The sequence below is a fragment of the Cnephaeus nilssonii genome (assembly GCF_951640355.1).
Source record: "Cnephaeus nilssonii genome assembly, chromosome: 11".
Taxonomy (NCBI): Eukaryota; Metazoa; Chordata; class Mammalia; order Chiroptera; family Vespertilionidae; genus Cnephaeus; species Cnephaeus nilssonii.
In genome coordinates, this window is record NC_137082.1 from 79826007 (window position 1) to 79848925 (window position 22919).

The following is a 22919-nucleotide window of genomic DNA, read 5'->3' on the forward strand; positions in this document are numbered from 1 at the left end:
GCCCACAAACAATTCAAAGTGATAGTTTTCACCTTTTGCACTCACTTTAATGTCTCATGAAAAGATCTGAGCGCCTGGACCTAGCAAGCTCCCCTATAGGAAACAGGATTCTGTATCTGTGCCCACAGGGAGGAAAGGACTGGGATTCTAAGTCCCTGCCCCAGCATCACTGACAGCACGTCTGGCCGGTAGACAAAGGTTTAGTGTCTTCTGGGATAAGCAATATCTGTGACAAACCATTTGTCTTCCTGGTTAGCCAAGGCGATGTTTAATGGAGCTGTCGATCATTTGGGGGAAAGAAGAGACACAAAAAGAAGTGGATGCGAGAAAGAGCTTGTTCACTTTGCCCTGAAACCATTTTCTTTTTCAGACAGACAATGACATTCTGGCCCTGCTAGCAACTTTTGCAGGCGGAGGTGAGGACGCGGTTTTTACTTTCACCACAAAAGAGTGGGTGAAACTGCCATTGCTTCTATTTCGACTCTTAACTGGAAACTCTGCAAAAGGAAGTTTCCCTGGAGACGTATTGAGGGTTAATTAAGCCACCAATGTTGCTGTAGGACTGAGCTGCAGTTGGAAAATATAGAAGAAACCAGATCTGTCCCATTAGTGTCAGTTCCTATCTTGGAGCCCAAAGCATAAAGTGACCCCTTCCTGGGAAGGAAGGGAACATTACTGTACTTAGCCTGGCACACTTAAGGTGGAGACACTGTGTTCTCAGAGTGAGGCTTCATAACATCTCCATTTGCCAGCCAAGTCCCAGAGCATCGATAAAATTAGGATTCTCTCTGCACATGGGCCATTTTGCTGACACTCCAACTTCTCAGCACTGCTGACTGCTGCCGGTTTTCCCCGAGTGGTAATAACATCCCCACCTCCATCTACCAGTGCAAATATAACCTTTTCAATCCAGAATTTTTATTTCTATCATGACCATTATTATTTTGTAATGTTTTTAAAACCTTCTAGAACCTGGCTCTTCTCTGAGTGTTTATCCAATAAACACACACACACACACACACACACACACACACACACACACCAAATTAATCACCTATTATGTGCAAGACACTCTAGAAGATAGAAGAATAAATGTGATCTTTAGCCTAGAAAAGCTCATAACCTTCTCTTTTTGTCCAAAGTTTTAGAATTTTTCCAAAATGGTAATTGCCTATTGCCCACAAGAGGTGAAGTAGAATCCAATATTCAACTTCTGAAAATATATAAAGCAAATGGTGACATTTTTCTAATTTCTCAAAAAAGCTTTCATTACAGTTATACTTGTATAAAACAGAAAAGTAATTGAACACTTACTCAGATGACATGATTTTGCTATGGCTTATCTATTATTTGGACACAATAGACCTAAATTTTGAGTGGAAATTTTAATTTTTCAACCAGATGTATGAATGTGTGAAGCCACATACAAAGTCAAAGCTCTGTTTGCTGTTAGTTTATTTGGAATCTATAAATGTTTAACTTTTAAAATAAAGATCATACACACACACACACACACACACACACACACACACATTTACAGTTTGTTAAGAAGCTTGCTAGGAGCTACAGATACAAGGATGTTAAACCTTTAAGGAAGTTTTATAGTGTGTGTGCTGAGAGTTTTTTTTCTGAGATTAAGTTAAAATATAGAAAAATAATTTAGAATAAACATGTATTAGACTGTCTCTCAAAACTCTTTCTGGAATGGCGCTAACTACTTTTTATTTTCATATTAAATTTTTAAAATTTTATTAAATTTATTGGGGTGGAATTGGTTAATAAAACTATATAGGATTCAAGTGTACCATTCTATAATACATCATTTGTATATTGTCTTGTGTGTTTACCACCCAAAGTCAAGCCTCCTTCCATCACCATTTATTGCCCCCCATACCCTATTCCATCTCCCCCTACTCCCTTTTCACTCCGGTAATCACTATACTTTTGTCTGTGTCTCTGAGGTGTTTCCTTTTTGCTTAATACCTTTACCTTTTTCATCCAGTCCCCCAAGCCTCCTTCCCTCTGGCAGCAGGCAGTCCATTCTCCACACACGTGAGTCTGCCCTATCCTGTTTGTTTATTTTGCTCATTAGATTCCACATACAAGTGAAATCATACAGTATTTGCATTTCTCTGACTGGCCCACTTCACCCAGCACAAAACTCTCTGGGTCCATCCAGGCTGTCTCAAAAGGCAAGATTTCCTGCCTTTCTATGGCTGAGTAGTATTCCATTGTGTAAATGTACCACAGCTTTTTTATCCACTCATCTACTTCATCTCCTGATGGGCAGCCAGCTGCCTCCAAATCCTGGCTATTGTAAATAATGCTGCAATAAACATAGGGTGCACACATTCCCTCAAATCAGTGTTTTAGGTCAACTCAGGTATATTCCCAGATATGGAACTGCTGGGTAACAAGGGAGCTCCATTTTTAACCCATTGAGGAAACTCCACACTGTCCTCCTCACCAATCCCTGCTCCTGCCAACAAGTGCACCAGTGTTCCCCTTCCCCCACATCTCTGCCAACCACCCCTGCTTGTTGATCCAGCATGATAGCCATTCTGACAGGTTCCAGGTGACATCCCACCATAGTCCCAGTTTGAAGATCTCTGTTCTTCTCTTTGAGGGTGATTTTAAATGATTGTGTGTGTATGTGTGTGTGTGTATGTGTTTATTCACATGCCTATGCCTAGAATTGAAATCCTGTTATTTACCCTAAGACCATGATCTAGGAGTCATCTTAATGAGTGCTACCTACTGACAAGTGCTTAGAAAAGGAAATGATGAACTTTGGTGCTGAACTTGTAAATCAAAATGTAAAAACAAGAGAAAGAAGGAAAAGGAAAAACAGGAAAGTGAGCACTACTTTAAAAAACAAAGGAGGACATAACATTAATATTTTTATCATCTTGAGTTGAAAATATTGGAAAACATACTTTTATTATTAAGTTCTTATTTCATTCACTGAACTGGGTGAATGATCATCTTTTAAAGCAGTTGGTAGCCTTTTAGATGATTCTCAACCACGGCCACCAGAGGGAAGGTAGTGGATGAAGAAAGTGGCCACAGTGGAAGAAACCTATTCCACCCTTGGAAGGGAAAGAGACAGGGATGGACAAATGAACACCAAGGTTCGGCATGTCCATAGACTATATGATGATTGTCATATACAAAAGGTAACATGGCATCTCAGAAATGGCATGGTTTCCTCATAATCTTACCATCTTCCCCTAACTAAGACCCTTAGTCCCATACACCAGTGGTTCTCAAAGTGTGGTCCCTGGACCAGCAACATCAGCATCACCTGTGTCTCCTCCAGGCCCTACTACAGACCCATTGAATAAGACACTCTTGTGGTGTGGGCCAGTAATGTGCATTTTAACAAATTATCAGGGTAAGTCTAATGCACACTTAAGTTTGAAAACCACTGCCATACATAACTGAGACATTCTTTCTCCATTCATGACCCTGAATTAGAAAAACCAGAGAAATGCTAAAGAAATATGATCAACATACACCATGAAAAGTTTTCTGATGGATAGAGTTAATGTGATTTTCTTAGGTAGATATTGGGTGTAGCAGAACATATTTCAGTTATATCCAGGGAAAATGACTGAATCTCCATAGACTGTAAGGTGTAAGGGCATACATTATGGTAGAAAATATCTCAAATTTTGCATAGAATTCATATTTGATAGGGATTTGAATGTCAGGTGCTAACATGTCAGTGGAGCCGTTGAAGGTGTTGTAGCTGGGTGCTAAGGTCAGTAAATCTGTATCAGAGAGAATTATCAGTGGAAGCAAAGTAGAGGAAAGATGAGAGGATGCACTAAGAGCAGGTGATCAGGTAGAAAGCTGCTGCAATAGCCAAAGTGAGCAATAATGACATCGTACATCATTAGCTAGGAAGTGATGATAATGATGAAGAGGATGTTGCTGATCAGGGTGGTATTAATAACAACTATATCAGTATGAGGACATTTTTGCAGTACCAACAAGAGAAAGCCATTACAATAAAAATATATAAAGCAAATCAGACTAAAATGTTCTCATCTGGCTTTCTTGAAAATATAAAAGTATGACAGTTATATAGTTTCAGTCCATTATAATACTGTCTTTAATATAGGAGAGATATTATAGTATTTTGGTAATTACTTTAAATGGTACATTTAAATACGTGTGCATTAAGTTTAAAATCTCTCAACTGAAAGAATGAGTCAGAAAACATCATGAAGTAGTCTTAAAAGATAGACTTATCATTGAATTACATTTTGCTTAATGGACTTCAGGCCAAAGATTCAAATTGCCTTTTCAGAGCGGCGAGGGGGGGTGGGGGATGGGATTTTCTCATAGAGGATGAGTTCAGATCCACTTCCTTTCCTCTCCATACTCATTCTGGAGAATCCAAATCATCTCAATTAAGAAAATTATTACTTTACTAGACTTATTATGGTGAACACTTTATAAGGTATATAAATGTGAATTACCATGGTGTACCCCTGAAACTAATATTATACTGTATGTCAACTCTAATTAAAATTAATTTTAAAGTAAATTAAATTAAAATAAAGTTATTACTGAATGTCTAAAATATGTAAGGTATAATGTTTGGTAGGAATGGGACAGGGAGAACTCAATGAGCAAAATGCAGTCCTAGTATAAAAAAATCTAGTAGGGAAAAATGTTGACAGAGATAAAAATGATGATAAGATGAGAAAGGTTTTAAGGTGTGGTTCTCAACTTTGGCAGCACATTGGAAGCACATGGGATATTTAAGAAATACCCCTATCTGTTCTCCACCTCCATAGATATTGACTTAATTGGCAGGGGTTGTAAGCAGGCTATCAATATTTTCTAAAAGTATTTTAGAAAAATACTTTTAGGTTTTTAAAGTATTAAATAGTTGATATCTGAGGTAAAACTTTTATGAATGAATAAAATCTTGACAGGCAGAGATAGAGGTCAAGCCAAGAAGACATTTACAAGAGAATGAAGGCAAGAATGCCTTATGAAGAAGTTAAGTCAGAGCTAAAATGATAATATGAGATGGCCATATTCTGGACTACCTTATAGAACAGGCAATGCAGAACTAAGAGCCCCTAATTAGACCGAGGATACCCAGGTTCAAGTCCTGAATCTGCCCCTTATTGGCTGTATGAATTTAGTCCATTCACCTAACTGCTGAGCACTGGTTTACTCATTTACAAAAAAATACATTTAGGTGTTTGATCCATCATAAGTCAGTCAGAAAAAGCTAAGAACTATATGACTTCACTCATATGTGGGATATAAAACTGAAACTTTTGAACACAAACATCACTGTAGTGGTTACCAGAGAGAAGGGGTTGGCGGGGTGAAGAGGGCCTAATATATGGTGATGGGAGAAGATTTGACTTCGGGTGGTGAGCACACAGTGCAGCCTACAGCTCATGTAACATAGAAACCCAAACCTATATGATCATATTAACCAATGTCACCCAGATAAATTTAATAAAAAATGAAATTAAAAATATATAATAGCTATTTATATAATTAAATATCTGTTTATGCATTAGGTAAGGATTAATAATTTACAAACAAATTTTGACCAAAAAGATGCAACTTATATAGGAAATTGTCAACATGGTTTTATGATTAACCCCTGAGGAGAGAGTGTTGGACTTTCACATATTTGGAGCTTTAGTACCTTAAGAGGATCTGGAATGCGGCAACTCTGTCCATGCTTTGTGGTTAAATGTGCGAACTTGGCCCTACTTAGCATTTTAATCTTGTCATTTAAAATAGCATTGTCTTAGAATATCCAGAAGTAAACTTGTTCTCCCTGTGCCAATTACCTTCTAATAAGCATTTTCACCTGAATGTACAATTAGAAATGTATATGTCATCTCCCCCAGCACAGACACATATATCATGTGTCATCGCCTCCAAAACACACATCTATATGTAAGCAATTCTGATCTGTTCTATTCTATTCCATTCCAACATATTCCATTGGCTTTCAATAAAAAGCAAAATAATTCATAAAATTTGTTTCATGGTTCTTTAATGGATCATAGGTGACTTTATGGGACACTCAGCCTCCATCTAGTGGGTCATTCAAACCTTCAGTTTGAAAAATATTTCTCTAAAAGTCTTAATGTGCCCTTTGGTAGGAAATAGGGATACCTCGAGAAGCCTAGATTCTTTACCTCAAAAATGTCTGCTACAGCATGGAGGGACCTGGAGAGTATTATGCTAAGAGAAATAAGCCCATCAGAGAAAGACAAGTATCACATGACCTCACTCATATGTGGAATCTAATGACCAAAATAGATCCAGAAACATAGAAGCACAGAACAGACTGTGGAATCTCAGAGGGAAGATGGTGGTGGGTGGGTGGGTGGGAAGAAATAAACTAAAGAACTTGTATGTATATATGCATAAACCATGGACACAGACAATAGGGAGGGTGAAGGCCTAGGGGGGGAGCTAGAAGGGGTCAATGGGGAGAAAAGGGAACATCTGTAATACTTTCAACAATAAAGATTTTTAAAACTGTCTGCTAACCAGACAGAAAGTAGAATCATAATATTTCTTTCCCCAATTGAATAGTATTATAGTTATAAATGTTAATAAAATTGGAGCATTTCTGAACCTGAGCTTTGCCAGAGGGCTTTTTGAACTGAATCTGATGTTCCTAAGAAAGAGATGCCAGTATTTAAGTATATCACCTAGCAGTGATGAGAGAGCTTTGAATACACCTAAATATGTCAAAAAAATCATCTACTTGTCTTTAAAAAGTTGGCTGATTCCTCTAAAATGAGATTTTTCTGCATCTGACTGGAGTAAAATGCTGCGTTGATGGAAGAGTATTAATATTCCATATGCTGTACTTATGAAAAGCCTCAAGCACTTTGCTCGGATTTTAAGAGGAAATTTCCTTTGAAATACAGATCAATCGTTTCTAGGAAAAGATTTATATTGCCACCTTAGGAATATCATAGAGTTGGATACTCTCTCTTGCAATTTTTTTTTTTAAATCTTGGGCTGAGGCAGATCTTGCCCATATCTCCTTTCGCTTGAGATACCTCCAATGAACTAACGTCAGCCAGCCTGCTCTCATAACCCTCCAGATGTGCTGGATTTATAATACGCTGCATGGCATGACCAAACATCTGTGGGTCAAAAGAGCTTTGGTCGAGGTTCTGTGTGTTTTAGCTTCTGAACTGGACAGGTTGAAGCAAAATAACAAAACAAACAAAAAAACACACAAACAAACAAACAAAAAACAAAACACCACTATCTTTTTCACGCATGTATCCACCAACCTTAGGATTTTAGTAACTAAACTGACTATGTGTACCATTTGTATTTTACAATTTTTTCAAGGAGTTAAAAAATGACACAATATAGGTATGATTAGTATTTTTCCCATATCATTTGCTATAGTTTAGGGTCTTAAAAAAGAAACCAGGTAGAAATTTACTATCTTTCTCCCCAACAAAATAACACTTACCCATCTTTTCACTCCTCTCCTGACAAATGTTTCCTGTTCTGAAAAGTTAACTGCCTTGTTTTAAACAATGCAATTGTGTTGTGCATTCCTGCCTGACTGACCCCAGGTTGGTGATGACACTGACTGGCTGCCCCTGAAATGCCTGATGCTGCCTTGCTAGCACTTTCCACTGCTGCCTTGTCAGTTACCACGTCATGGTGTTTTGGTGTGTGTGTGATATAAACACAATTAGAGTATTTTCTGAGCATATAGTGTAGTTTAAATGCCCAGACCACAGTCAGAAGAGAGGAACATAGAATTTACTTATTTTTAAAGTGCATTTTGTCTACTACCCTCTAGTAGACTATAAGTGCAATGAAGACATGGATCTTTATCTTTTCTTTCAGCAGTGTATTGTGTAGCATCAGAATAGTGCCTATATCTATTTCTGAAACATCTGTAGTATTTCTTTCTAAGGGATTTTGATGATTGCTTGTCTTTTATGTTGTATGTTTTTCTCAGTTCATAGTTTGACTTTTAATTATTATTTTTTAATGTACTTTTAATTTTTCTTAAAATTAAGTCTATCAATCTTTCCTTTATGGTCTCCTTAGCTTTCTAATTGTCCATTGTATCCCCTAAAGAAGTGTAAAATCTTGCCTTGGCCATTCCTATTTCATTTTTTCCCTGTGTGCATGTCAGTGATGTGTGAACCCAGCCAGCTGTACAGAACCATTGTTGCAGTAGCATTGTGTGACACATACATATAACATAGAAACACGCTGATACATATTCAAAGAATAAGTGTGAAAAATATTAGTATGGAGAAGACATAAAATTTATGACCCTTATAGCAGAGAATAGATTGCCAAATATAGATCTCAGATTCTGTGAGTTCTGCATACAAAAAAAGGATGACACTGGGTTGCAGTGAGATAAACGTTTCAAATAAACCTTAAACTGATCTGAAGGGCTAATCTGGCAATGAAAAATGAGAATTTCAGTGCACTAAAGTGATAAATTTATATTAATTTTTTAAATATATTTTTATTGATTTCAGAGAGGAAGGGAGAGGGAGAGAGAGATAGAAACATCAATGATGAGAGAGAATCACTGATTGGCTGCCTCCTGCATGCCCCACACTGGAGATCAAACCTGCAACCCAGGTATGTGCCCTGACTGGGAATTGAACCTTGACCTCCTGGTTCATAGGTTGACGCTCAACCATTGAGCCATGTTGGCTAGGCGATAAACTTATATTTCTTAAACTCCTACAAAATAAAAAGTTCAGAATGGGTTGTTTTCAATGTCAGTGTCTGCATCTTTATGAGAAAGGAGGAAGGAAGTGAGGGAAGGAGAGGAGAAAGAATGAAAAGAGAATGAAGGTATGATCAATGCCATCAAACCTTAGAAGGAAGGTAGGGAAGAGTGGGAGTAAGGGGGAGAGATCATCCAAAGGACTTGTATGCATGCATATAAGCCTAACCAATGGACATAGACACCAGGGGGGTGAGGGCATGAGTGGGGGGGTGGGAGGCAATGGGGGGGATAAGGACACATATGTAATACCTTAATCAATAAAGAAAAAAATAAAGTTAACCAATAAAGAAAAGAAATTAAAAAATAATGAAAATAAACTGTAATTGAAAATTAAATAAATAAAATAAATCTATATACACTTTAACAGCTGATAGCTCAATTTTGAAAATGAAATGTATTTTAATAAAAAAAAAAGAAAGGAGAATGAAGGAAGGAAGTTGACATTCAAAATAGTCAACTCAATTTCTGTTTGTTCCATGTAAGGTTTCCTGAATGACTCCCATTGGATTATATATTCTAGCAGAAGTAAGAGACCTGGTCTGGTGGTCATCATATTGTCCTTGATTATAATCCTTGGTTTGAGATCTGTGATTATAGGGAATCACACATGCCCATTTATCCTCAGAAATCTAAATGGTTATGCTGAAGCTTGAGGTCATTCCACCTGGCTCAGAACCAGCCAGGATGGCTAATGATTCAAACTCTTATGGACTGCATCTTAAAAGGACAAATGAGTATCGGTCAATGTGACTGACTTTCTCTTCCTGGAAGAGTTCTTAAGTGCTTGATTGAAATAGCTGCTAAGTCACAGCGAATGTGATTTCTTGTCCCTGCACATTGAAGAGAATGACCTCACGTGCCCACAAACAATAGAAATGATGCAATTGATAGAGGACAATATTGATTCTTCTGGAACTGTACATGTCTTAATAGGACTTACCTTTAACACGTGTTAAAGGTAAGTCCTATTGCCTTAGCCGGTTTGCTCAATGGATAGAGTGTCAGTCTGCAGACCAAAGGATCTCAGGTTTGATTCTGGTCAAGGGCACATACCGCGGTTGTAGGCTCCTCCCTGGTCGAGGCTTGTGCAACCAATCGATGTATTTCTCTCACATCAATGTTTCTCTCTATCTTTCCCTCTTCTACTCTCTCTGAAAATCAATAGGAAAAATATCCTCAGGTGAGGATTCAAAAAAAAAAAAGGTAAGTACTGTTATGGTAGATTGGCTATAATGTAGTGCTTAAATTGTAATGCAAAGGATAATTGACATGAAGTTGGTATACTTCATTGCAAGTTATTTAGTGAATAGAGAGAAAGAGAGAGAGAGAGAGAGAGAGAGAGAGAGAGAGAGAGAGAGAGCAGGAGGTGAGCCATACTGCTAAAGTTGTGCTTATCAAAATAGCAGGTACAGGCTGGCTCCCTGAGCTCTGAATGGATTATAACTGGGACATGGTTTCCCAGATCTGACTTGGATGGGACTCACTCCACCTCTGAGGACCTTGATGGAGGCCTGTTTAGAGAATTGTGCAACCTCTGCATTTACTATCCTGCCTCCTGCCACTGCAGGGACCTTCAGCTTGGCTCCCAACCTTAACAGAGCATGTCTGATCACATGACCCTTTCTGGTGGCTTATTCATATTTCAATATTTACTCATAATTCAAAGTTGAGTCTTATCTCTCCCTCTCCAATCAAGAGAGCACAAACATCTATATGACAAAGATGGGACAAAGAAGGAATGGGACAAATCAGAGGCCAACATTGCCAAACCTACGTGTATGTGTACCATATATTGGACAGACCACAAAATGGTCACCCCACTATACTCAGCTGGCTATATCCAAATATTCATAAAGCGATGCTAAATATAAATCCCAAAGCTATTCTGAGAAGAAGTAGTGAGTTTAATGTGAATGGCACCCTTTTATGAGAAACTTCTAAGTCAAAACATTGACCCTTGTCACTGAGACTGAACACCCTTTTCATGTCTTTTTATAGTCACTGAAGCATTGTCAGATAAAAAAGAATATTCATCTCTATCTGCCCAAGTTCTGGAGGGAATCTAACTCACCGCATTCCATTTTGAAATTGCTGATTCACCTGTGTACACAAGGGACTCCTCTCTTATGCTTCACTAGTCATTGTTCAAAATTTGTCCCCAAGAGTTAAAGATTTAAATCTTGTATTCATATTACATATTCATCAATCATGTATTTACTTCCTATAATATGCCAGATACTTCCCCAGGCACTAGAGAAATAAAGAAGAAGACAAAAAGATTCTCTGCTGTCAAGCAACTCAGATACTTATGAAAATAATCAAAACAAGTATTTTTTCTTATTTTTCTATGAATAAGAACAAGTATCACATAAATTTCTATGTTTTAAGTCATGTCTATTATTGTATACTAGAGGTCCAGTGCATGGATTTGTGCACCAGTGGGGCCCTTCAGCCTGGCCTGTGCCCTTTCACAATCTGGGACCCCTTGGGGAATGTCAGATAGCAGGTTTTGGCCCAATCCCCTTAGGCCCAATCCAGACAGGAGGGAGCCCAATCTCTGCAGGCCTGATCCAGACAGGAGGGAGCCCAATCTTGTGCATTGAGCATCTGTCCCCTGGTGGTCAGTGCATGTCATAGCGACCTGTAGACCGGTTGTTTGGTCGTTCAGTTGCTTAGGCTTTTCTATATATAGATAATCAATAAATATAAACTCACAAGTCAGTTTTTGATACATTTTTGAGATTTACTGAAATATTTATTGAGTTTTCTCAATCCTTGACTAGCTTATTTGATTATAATAATATGTATTTTATTCTTGTTTTTTTATACCCTAAGTGCTAAAACCCATTTTTTAAAATTACTCATCTAATTAGTTTTGACACTGAATGACTAGCTTGGTTTTGAGGGTTTAAGAAACTACTCATTTCTGGGAACCTTGATTTTGATGTAATGAAGGGAGAATGGAGGCTAGAAGGAGAACCCTGTTTCTAGTCTCTTCTTGTTTCTTCTGAGAACAAAAACAGTGAGCCAGTCTGAATGGTGTTGCTCAGTGGTTGAGCATCAGCCTATGAACCAGGTCATGGTTCAATTCCCGGTCAGAGTACATATCTGGGTTGTGGGCTTGACCCTAGTAGGGGGCATGCAGGAGGCAGCTATTCAATGATTCTCACTCATCATTGATGTTTCTATCTCTCCTTCTCCCTTCCTCTCTGAAATCAATAAAAATATAACACACACACACACACACACACACACACACACACACACACAGTGAGCCACCTGGGATGTGGTATGGAGTTATGCATAAGAGCTAGAATGCAATGCCTTGTTTTGACAGTCAAGAAACTAGGTGTTTCACTAGAAGGTTTTTAAAGTTATTACATGCAGAAATGCCATTGCTTTAAAGTAAATGCAAATTGGCTTATTCCATACTGGAGTTGTAACAAGCATTAAAGATAATATTCTTAGCAGCATTTTCAGTTTTAGGATGAATTTATATCACTAGTTTCTTACAAGCATATGTATTTTGTTTTATGTGGTTATTTGCCCTTTCTTAATTATATCCCAATTATTCATTACTTATAGTTTTGATTTTGTATGAGGCCCAAGGGGTCAAATTTAGGAGAGTGACATCTTTTAAGCAGGTGTTGTTTTTTTTTTTCAATTTTGACCAATTTCTGATTTGTGCTTTATGATCAAAGAATATGGCAGGTATTGTATTATCTTTCTTTTTATGTGAATTATTTGTGCCTAATGCATAGGCAGTTGTTTGTTTTTAAGTGTTCTGTGGGCATGTGGAAGAGAATACATTTTATGAGTAGGATATTAAAGTTAATTTGTACTATATACTATTAAATAAGCTCATTCAGTATATTATTTAGGTACTAGTGGCCTGGTGCACAAATTCATACACATTGAAAGGAAATTAATTAGAAGAAATATTTTTTAAAATATATTTTTATTGATTTCAGAGAAGAAGGGAGAGAGAGAGATAGAAACATCAATGATGAGAGAGAATCACTGATTGGCTGCCTTCTGCACACCCCCCACCAGGGACTGAACCCACAACCCAGGCATGTGCCCTTGACCATAATTGAACCTGGACTCCTTCAGTTCATTGGCCCATGCTCTATCCACTGAGCCAAACCAGCCAGGCCTAGAATAAATATTTTAATGTCACTATTCACCCTTTACCTATAATAGAAGTGTCAGAGATGAAAGAAAATTGGTGTAATGTATGTGAAAATAATATATAAATTGATTAATAAATAAACAATAACAACAACAAATACGTTATAAAAACAATAAAAACATGATATAAAAAACATTGATAAAAACAATGACTGATAAATTGATTAAACTTATTCTAATATCTCCCTGTATGCCACATTATGAGTAAAAACACTGAGTGCTTGACTAATTTCCTTTGTGATGAAGTATTTACAACTTTAACTTTAACGTCACACACTCTTTGAACTCGAGAGAAAGCAACATATAACTGACCATGTCTGAAAACGGGTTCAGGTAGGAATATTACTACTCTTTCTAGATTGGTGCCAGCAAGAGCTAAATATGTATCGTGCATGTGCGAGACAATGTTTATTTTTAAATTGTCAGTGTGCATCATATATACTAGCCGGTCAGTCGGTCAGACAGTCAGACAATCAGACAGATGTATGTTTGGTCACTTAGCCTTTTATATATTTATATTCCTTTTTTTAAAATATGTTTTTATTAATGTTTAAGAGATAGGAAAGGAGGGGGGACAATGGAAGCATCAATGATGAGACAGAAACATTGATTGACTGCTTCCTGCACACCCTCTACAGGGGATCAAGCCCACAACCTGGGCATGTGCCCTGACCAGGAATTGAACTTGTGACCTCTGGGTATGTGGGATGATGCTAAACAAATTGAGCCTCACCAGCCAGGGTGGTATTCTTTATCTGTATTTACATTGGTTCTGTTTGAATGATTGGGATCAAAAGAGATGTGCTAAACCTCCCCTACTTATATCCTCTCAGCTTTCTTTGTTTTACAAGAGTTTTCACTTAATACATTTGAATGCTATGCTATTCAACATGCAAAGATTTGTGACAGTCATATCATTATTGCAGATTTCACATTTTACCAATAACACATGACCTTCTTTGTTCTATTTAGCTCATTTTACCTTGAATTCTACATTGCCTCTTATTAATATTGCAATCCTGCTTAGTTTTTGTTTGCATATGCAAGGACTATGCTCATATTTTGCTTTAAAATTTTTCTTTTTTTTCTTAAACTTTTTGATACTATATATTTAAACTTTAAAAACAAAAACCAAAAAGTTGTTTTCTATTTTTAATAGGTGAGAACTTAAGGAATTTTCAGTTGTAAAATCCTCACTTGTCAGCTCTCACCTCAATTTTATGTACGTTTTTAAACATTTTCCACTGTGGGGACAGTATAATTTTGCCAATATTGCTCTCATCTGTACATATGAGTATTTTTTATTTATGTAATTTACTGTAAGAGTAATTTCATTAAAACCTTTTCTTGGCAACAGATATAGCAAAAAATATGGGTTGTCTAACAAGATCATATGTCTATAGGTAGCCAAGGATTTGAAAAGTGCCTTTTCCCAGCCTCACACAGTCTTGTGCAAAGAAGGTGGCAAGTGGATATGAGACTTTATTTAAGTTTTTATGGGCATGTTACTTTCAGTGAAAGGAGAAAAAATAGGGAATTGATATTTAAAGAGCATTTGCTATATGTAAATCAATATGTGAATTGTTTTAGTTAGTATATTTTATCTGAGAGAACCAGGCATAGATAAAATGTATGAAAAATCTAAGACACTGGAAATTACATATTCATTAGCCTGCCCTTTGGTGAGTACCTTTGTTCTTGGGAGAAGTAATCAGCAAAGTCCTTGGAAATACAGACACTGGCCTAGCCTGGGCTATATGTTTGAGTGTTTCCATCTACCTGGTAGGCTCCCTTTGGCATTTCTTCATGTTGAAAGCTCACCATTCTTTCAGCTCAGGCACCACATTTTTGTTAAGTTCCCTACATGGGAAATATGGCTGTTATGTCTTTACAGAATCTACCATGTCCTGTTTTCTATATTTAGACCTAACTAAACCTTGTTCTAGGTGGCAAGTTCCTTCAGGTCACATACTGTTTTCTTATGCACCTCATTATGCCTCATTGCCTTCGACACTGGACCTTGCACAGTCAAATAACTCCAATGAAACTGAATTTGGTCTTGGTAAGATAAAAGCAGAACTTTTTATATAGAAGGTGGGGGGGGGGACTATACCTAATTTACAAATTATGTTTCCACTTAGAGATTTAACATTCCTGTCTTACTCTAAAGTGCCCATTTCCTTTGCTGGTCTGAATCCTCTGGTGCTTAATAAGTTAGTAATAATTCAGAAAGCCTCATATTATATAATCACTGAAATTGGTGATATGTCTCCCCACCCCATAAGTAGCAACCAAAGAAAACACTGATGCTAAATAAAAGAGATCCCTGACCAAGCCAAGACAGGGTTTCAAAATCTTCTCTCTCAAATTAGTGTTTTGCATGAAGATTTTTTTCTATGTTGAGAGACACAGTGGTTTTCTTAAAGGTCAAAATTCCTCACCAAGATCCCCCTGTAAACTTGAGAGCAACCTTGGTAAAGAGCAAAGCTGAGTACAAATTCAAATCACAGAAGAAGGTCATCATGAATTTAATTATTTTATGCCTTTTGCGTTTCTAAGACTTGCTGGTCATTAGTGTTTATTAATATACTAGGCAGTGAGACCAGAATGTTAAGTTCTTCGCTTAACATAAAGAAAATGAACTTTAACTAGCAATAAACTTTAAAATGAGAGTATAGAATAACTTCAATTTAAATAGCAAGCAAGCTGGCACATTCAACTATCTTAAAATTGATCATTATATTTTCATCTCCTAGAGTCTGTTTCCAATATTTACAAAAGAATTACACAATATCGTAATGTGAAGCTTATAAAAGGAAAAATCTCTTGCAGCCCCTATATTTTTACATTTCAGACATTTTCATTGTTTTAGTTTTTTTTTAATTCCTTATTCATCCACAATGTTGTGTTTTATGTGAATCATAAATATGATATAGGCTCTGATAGTTAAAAATGGCTCAGCTTCTCTGCTTAAAAATATTCAAATCCTTGGTATTTATTAGGAAAAGGTGACAAGTAGATAATGATATACTTAAATCTAGTGAATACATAATAAAAGCAGAAGTGTTGGTGGCCTGTCTATATCCAAAGTAATGACATCAGCAGAAGTCAGGGAAAAACAAATTTTGGGAAAGGACCAGGCCAGGAGGAAATAATTAGGATTAATGAAGTTATTTCTGGCAGTGACACAAGGATAAGTTTGAACATAAAAGTCTGCATTACAAATATTATTGGTCTTAGCTAACAAGTGTTTCAGGGATGTATGGACTGAATCTTTGAGTCCCTCCAAAGTATGTTGAAGTACTAATTCCCACTGTGACTGTATTTGGGCCTGGGGCCTCTAAGGAAGTGATTAAAGTTAAACAAGGTCCTAAAAGTGGGGCCCTGATGAAATAGAAATTGTGTCCTTATAAGAAGAGACAACAAAGAGCTCACTTTCTCCAAGAACACACAAAGAAGGGGTCATGGTGTACAGTGAGATGGCGGCTGCCTACAAGTCAAGAGAAGAGGCCTCAGAATGAAATCTAACTTATTGGCCTTTGATCTTAGCCTTCCTTACCTCTAGAACTATAAGAAATAAATCTCTGTTGTTTAAGCTACTCAGTCTGTGGTATTTTATTATGGCAGCCTCAATAGACTAAGACAAGGAGAGTGGGGAAAAGATTTAAGAAGAATTTCCAAGGATGCACAGGACCAAAAGACTGTCTGATCAAGTAAATGTCAATAGTTTATCTCTCTAGTCTGTGTCTACAATAGCAGACTGGATTAGATGAACTCCAAAATCTGTTCACATTCTAATAATGTCAATGGAATCTCCTTATCACTATGACATATTTCATTTTCCAAAAATGATTACAACAATCTCGCTCATCCACCAGTTTTTACTAAAATGTAACTTTGGCATTCTTCCATCAAGAGGCGGGGGTCTATGTTCCCTGCCCTTCATTCTTGGTGGACTTTGATTACAGCAGAAATGATTTTATGTGATTTTTAAGGTGAGGTTATAAAAGGTGATACAGCTTCCATCAGATTTTCTTAGTGTGTTCCTTTAGAATTCAACTACCAAGCTGTGATGAAACTCAAATAACCACAAGGTGAGGCCAAATGTAGGTGTTCCAACCAATAGGCTCAGCTCAGGTCCTATCCAACAATAGATACCAACTACCATGAATGAACTTTCAGATGACTCAAGCCTGCAGTCATTAACTTGCCTCCAGCCATTAAGTCTTCCTAGTTGAGTTTCGAGAAATTGTGAAAAGAAAAGCCATTTCTGTTGTTTTTCCCTAATTCCCGAACCAAGAATTAATGAGCAAGAAAATATTCTTCTCAATCACTATGTTTAGGGGGGTTTGTTATGCAGTGATAATAAATGAAATCATTATAAACTTCAGGCCTAGCAGATTGCTATTTATTTGTTTGTTGTTTTTTTTTTTTTGTTTTTGTTTTGTTTGTTTTGCTGATATAGCTATTGTTGCTGTAACCACTCAAATGAACTGGGTTTAACAATTTAAAATAAATTCTGCCCAATCATGAATTACGCTGGGTCAGGAAGTTGTAATTTTCCCATCACTAGAGGTTTTCACGTTGAGACTAAATGTCTGTCTCAAATTCTACAGAAGGCTCTTTTGCATGAAGTTGACTTGTCTTGGTGGGACGTTTCATTATTTTTGTGTTTATGGTCCAACCAAATGTCCATCTCTATGGTACATAGGTGCTTATCAATGTGTGCTTGAATCTAAAGGTCTCTCTACACTGTATGATTCCATAATAGAAGAAATGGCAAAGGTGGACTTATTAATAACAGTAACAATGGCAATAACCATCATCATTATAACTAACATTTTCTGAGTGATTATTATGTGTCAGGGACTGGCTAAGTGCTTTACATATATTTTCTATTCAATTCTGATGATTAACTCTCCTGGGTAGTTACTGATTTATACATGAGGTAAATTGCCCCTCTATTAATGATTTCTCCACTGCCACTAATCAAGCAAGTAGTAGCTGGACTTAGAACGCAGGCTATCTGACTCCAGAACCCATGCTGGATCTTTATGTCATGTGCTCTTGACTAAATAGTGGGATAGAGTCATAGGGGGAGAATGTAAAACTGTACTCTGCTCAATCTAAATTGCAGTATGTTTTACCTGCTCCTTTGTAGGTATGCATAACCTGACAAACAGCTCCTACTTATGGTCCCTTAGATACAAAAGGATGTGTCTCCAAGATGGAAAGTTCCATTCTAGAAGGCCAGTGCCCTGTGACCATGGAGAATAGTGAGGTTAACCAGTGGCCCACAAGAAGAATAAATTAGATTCCTCATTTTGCTGAGAAACTTGTGTAAACTAACTCAGTTATCAAGCATCTGAGCTTTAAACTAGTAATATTTTATATTTTCATGGTAATTTGCTCCTCAGTCTTCACTATCCTGTACTACATTTTATCATTAATCCTCACAGCACCCTTATAGGAATCAAATGTAAAAGAGAAAAAAAAAATCTTAGGAATGATCAAATGAATGCCATGTCATTGCAGTGAAGAATTCAATCACATCTCTTATTTTAGCTTCTCTGAATACAAATGAATAATTGTTGTCAATTAACAGCTAAGCCAATTGAAATGGAAATGTTGAATTTTGAAAGACTTAAAAGCATTATTGGATTCAAACAAACAAACAGCAATCAAAACATAATTGTATGCTTCTAAACACTATCCTCATGAATCTCAGGGGTAATTGGTTAAAACAACAAAAAAATGACTTTATCAAAAACAAAGAGAAAAATAAATATTGAAAAATTTGCTGCATTACTAATAGGAGAGTCAGAGACAGAAAAGTAATGGCCTAAGAATCATGTGACATGTGTCGTATACCTGGTTATGACCCCAGCTCCTTAATTATCTATGGGAAAAAACTTACTCATTATCTTTGGCTCTCAGCTTTTACATTTTCAGAATGCATGGAGGAAATTTTGGAATGTTTACTCAGTTTTCTTACAGATGTAAAATTTTATGAAATTGAAATTACTAAGTTGTTATAATTAGATCATATTTAAACCTAATTACATGTTTTAAGATAAATTCTTTTGCAACAGAACTCATTTCCTGCTAGATCTGAAGAGTGAAGGGATGTTAATGCTTATCCATTGGTCATTAAGAATCTAAAATGGGGCTTAGAAATCAAAGGTTTTTGATATCTGTAGATAGCATGATAGATGAGATTGTCTCTAAGTCAAAGTTCATTGATTAAAATGCTTTATTACCTCTTTACCTAAAATGTTTCTTTTGTTTCCTCTGAGAAGATTTTGAGAAACAGGCAATAATAAGAAGTTATTGAGCATTTACTCTATTGAACAGTGTCCTATGCCTTTGACAGGTAATATTTTATTAATCATCATGACAACCCCATTAAAAATAATGATTTTAAATAATGATTGACCTACCAGAAAAGTGTTCATGAGGATCAGATTCTTCTGTGTTGGAGCAATGTGTTTTGGTGTTCCACTATTCCTTTCATTCCTAGGAATTCCGTCTCCGCAATTTCCCTGGGATGTCATTTTCTTATCTTTAAACTAGGGAATTAAGGTCCAGTATTAGTATCTATTTTATGGGTCAGTAAACGTCCTTTGTGAAGGGCCTGATAAGAAGTATTTTTTGCTTTGCAGGCTGTACACAGTCTCTATCATAACTACTCAATCCTGTAGCTATATTGTGAAAGCAGGCATACACAGTATGTAAACAAATGAATGTCGCTGTACTCCATAAAACTTTATTTACAGACACAGGTTCTATTTGGCCAGTGAGTTTTACTTGTCTGACTCCTAAATTACAAGTAAACTATATTTTCCCTTCCAGACCTCATAAAATGGTTTTTCTCTTTGTAATTTTATCTAAAACTAAAATAAGAAAATTGTTACGTGCAATTTAAGCAAGAGGAGACATTTATTTTTAAAAGTGAAATGTACATCAGTAAGAAGAGATCTATTTTGGTGGGCTGAGTAGATTCATATAAACTCTCCATTCTGTTCCTTCCTTCATGGTTTTGTTGAGAAAGGTCTCAGAGGTTTCTGTTCTGATAGTGATTCATAATACTTGAGCTCACATGGATGAGACCATTGATTGGGTCCGTTTTTGTATTTCTATAGAATTCAATAATTGTAACTAAAATAGCACCTGGTTACTACTAGGAGTCCAAATATATTTTTATCTTGCTCCTTTCATTGTTAGCAAGCAAGAAAAGAGTAGTAACGTCCATTATTGGTTAATATATAGGCAGTAGAAAAAAATACATATTAGTCGCTTCTATTACAACATGGATTACTGTAAAAATTATAATTTTTCTGGCTCTAGCTTGTTTGGCTCAGTGGATAGAGTGAACTAAAAGGTCCCCGGTTTGATTCCAGTTATGTACCTCGGTTGCAGGATATAGTTGGGGTGCACGTGGGAGGTAGCCAATCAATGTGTCTCTCTCACATTGATGTTTCTCTCTCTCTGTCTCTCCCCCTCCCTTTCCACTCTCTTTAAAAATCAATGGAGAAATATTCCCAGGTGGGGATTAAAAGTAGAAAAAAAAAGATAATTTTTCTGGTATAGCTCCTGGGACAAGAATTACTGTGAAATAATTAAATAATTGAATAATAATTCACAACATTTACAGGCACAATATACCCAATACACCCTTATTCTTGACACTTTTATGGAGACATTTCTGCAATATGTTGGAATGTAACAGGGCCAATATTCTTGTTAACTGGTATTACGTTTATAAAAGATGAGAGGAGACTTCTGTTGTTGGCTGTTATCAGAATAGCTGGTATAAGACTAGCGTTTCCACTGAGAACAACTGTAAAAGCTGAATATGATGCACACAAAAGCTGCTCAGAAGCACCAGAGAAGAGCTAAAGGAGTCAGGACTGGAGAAACTAGGCTCCAAGAGAGACAGAAAATGCATTAAAGTGAACCCTGAGTTCTCTGCTGCTGCTTCTTGGGACATTTGCCAATTTCCTGCAGGTAAAATGAAGAACACAGAAGTCACACCCAAAAATGGAGTTCAGGGCTATTAAGAAATCAGAACTTGAGAGGCCAAGATCCCTGGGAAAAGAGAGCTACAGAGCCCAGCATTCTGTGCACACTGTTCTCTCTGAGCGTTCCTGGACTCCTAAGCTAAGCACACAGAACAGAACACATTGAAACCCAGCAGCACATATGTAACACCTTAATCAATAAAGAAATTAAAAAAAAAAAAAACAACAACAGCAAGTAGCTACATAGAGAATACGGCACTCTTGTTCTGGGAAGATAAAAAATTAGATTCAAGTTCCCACCAAGTGAAAAGGTCCAAGTAAACACTTCAGAGTTTTAGTTGTGAACCTAGAAGGATGAATCCCAAGTAATACAAAAAACAAGAAAGATCACCCTCTTCTTAATACAACCCACACTCTGTCTTCTGACTCCCCTCCCTAAAACTTCCCTAATAGCCTACTGTTGATCAGAAGCTTTATCAATAACATAAACAGTCACTTAGCACATATTGTGTATGTTATATGTATTATATACTGTATTCTTACAATAAATTAAGTTAGAGAAAAGAAAATTTTATTTAGAACATCATAAAAAAGAGAAAATACATTTATTACATTTATTGAAATAATCCACATATAAGTAGATCAGCGGACTTCAAACCCAGGTTATTCAAGGGTGAATCTTGTGTCTTAGAAGACATATCCAAGAAGGTAGGTAGCAGCAAAATTCATAAAGGCCTCAAATCAGAACCAACCCTAATGTCCATGGACACTAGAATGAATAAGTTTTAGTATATTCATAAAACAGAATATGATAGAGTGATGAAAAAAACAACAACTACTTAAAACAGCATGAACGAATCTCAAACACATATGGTTGAGGTAAAAAACAACAACAACAACAACAACAACAACAACTAGACACAAAAGAGTACATTTCATAAAATTCTATTTTTATGAAAGTTCAAATATAGCTAAAAGCAATCTCTGGAGATAGAAGTTAAAATATGTCTACAGAATATGGGAAGAGTGTAGTGAATTGTGGAGACAATAAATTAGAGAGCCTTTAGGGTTCTGGAAATGTTCTGAATCTTTGTGAGGGTGGTAAGTACATAGGCGGTTTACCTTTTTGAAAGATGCATTGAGTTGTATATTTAGGATTTGGGTCCTTTAGTGTAGGTATGATATAATTCATTAAAAAATATTTTTGAGCCACACACACAGGTGCCTTTAACTATGGATTACAAAGAAGGTCCACAGCTTATCATTGCACACTCTCTCCCACTCCCTCTGCCTTTTCTTTGTCCGATTCCTTGTTCCTCTCTCCTAAATTACCCTGCTATTGAATGTCCAGCTAGAGCTTTCATGGTTTTTCCCCTAACTTATATTATTTCTGGGATTATTCCTTTTCCTTCCTTTTCACAAGGATCTTCTATGCGGTGACCTAACTGTACTGCCCACTTCACAGTAGCCCTGGTATATATGTAATAAAATGTTTAATATCTCTGTTCACTTAGCCCAAGTTTTTATGGGACTATTAGCATAGCAAGTATAATAAGCCCAGGGTACAGTTAACCTCCATTTACTTCCCTAGTTATGTGGATTCCACATTGTAGTCGTTTTAAAGGCTTGGAGGAGCCTCATTAACTTTACAAGGCAAGACTGGATTTACAGAACCAATATCTATGTGGGGAAAGCAACGCCTGCAGGTTCTGCTTTTACTGGAGCTTTGCTTTTGCCTTTTTCCCCCTAACATAGATGTCTTTTATAAAATTACTTTTTATGGAACAAAAGCAACAGGCGATTTCCAATTAAATGCAGATGTCAAGGTGTTCTCTTCCTACAGGCACTCAGGTGCTGAAGATTGCCCGAAAGCCTATGAATTTGATGGCTGTTAGTGCAGTTAATGTATTTTA

General features: G+C 36.7%; 1 protein-coding gene across 4 annotated transcripts in view; it reads right to left on the reverse strand.

Annotated features, from left to right (window-relative positions):
• The window catches only part of SYT4 (synaptotagmin 4), a 276953-nt gene that overhangs the window by 46994 nt on the left and 207040 nt on the right, over positions 1-22919 (reverse strand). Inside the window, exon 3 of one of the 4 annotated variants that reach the window (XM_079784843.1) lies at positions 19426-21775. The exons of 1 other annotated variant lie outside the window; for it this stretch is intronic. The gene's annotated coding sequence lies outside the window, so the exon portion shown is untranslated. Of the gene's footprint in view, positions 1-10865; positions 21776-22919 lie in introns of all 4 variants that reach the window. 2 more of the 4 variants (XM_079784842.1, XM_079784844.1) reach the window with 2 other exon arrangements.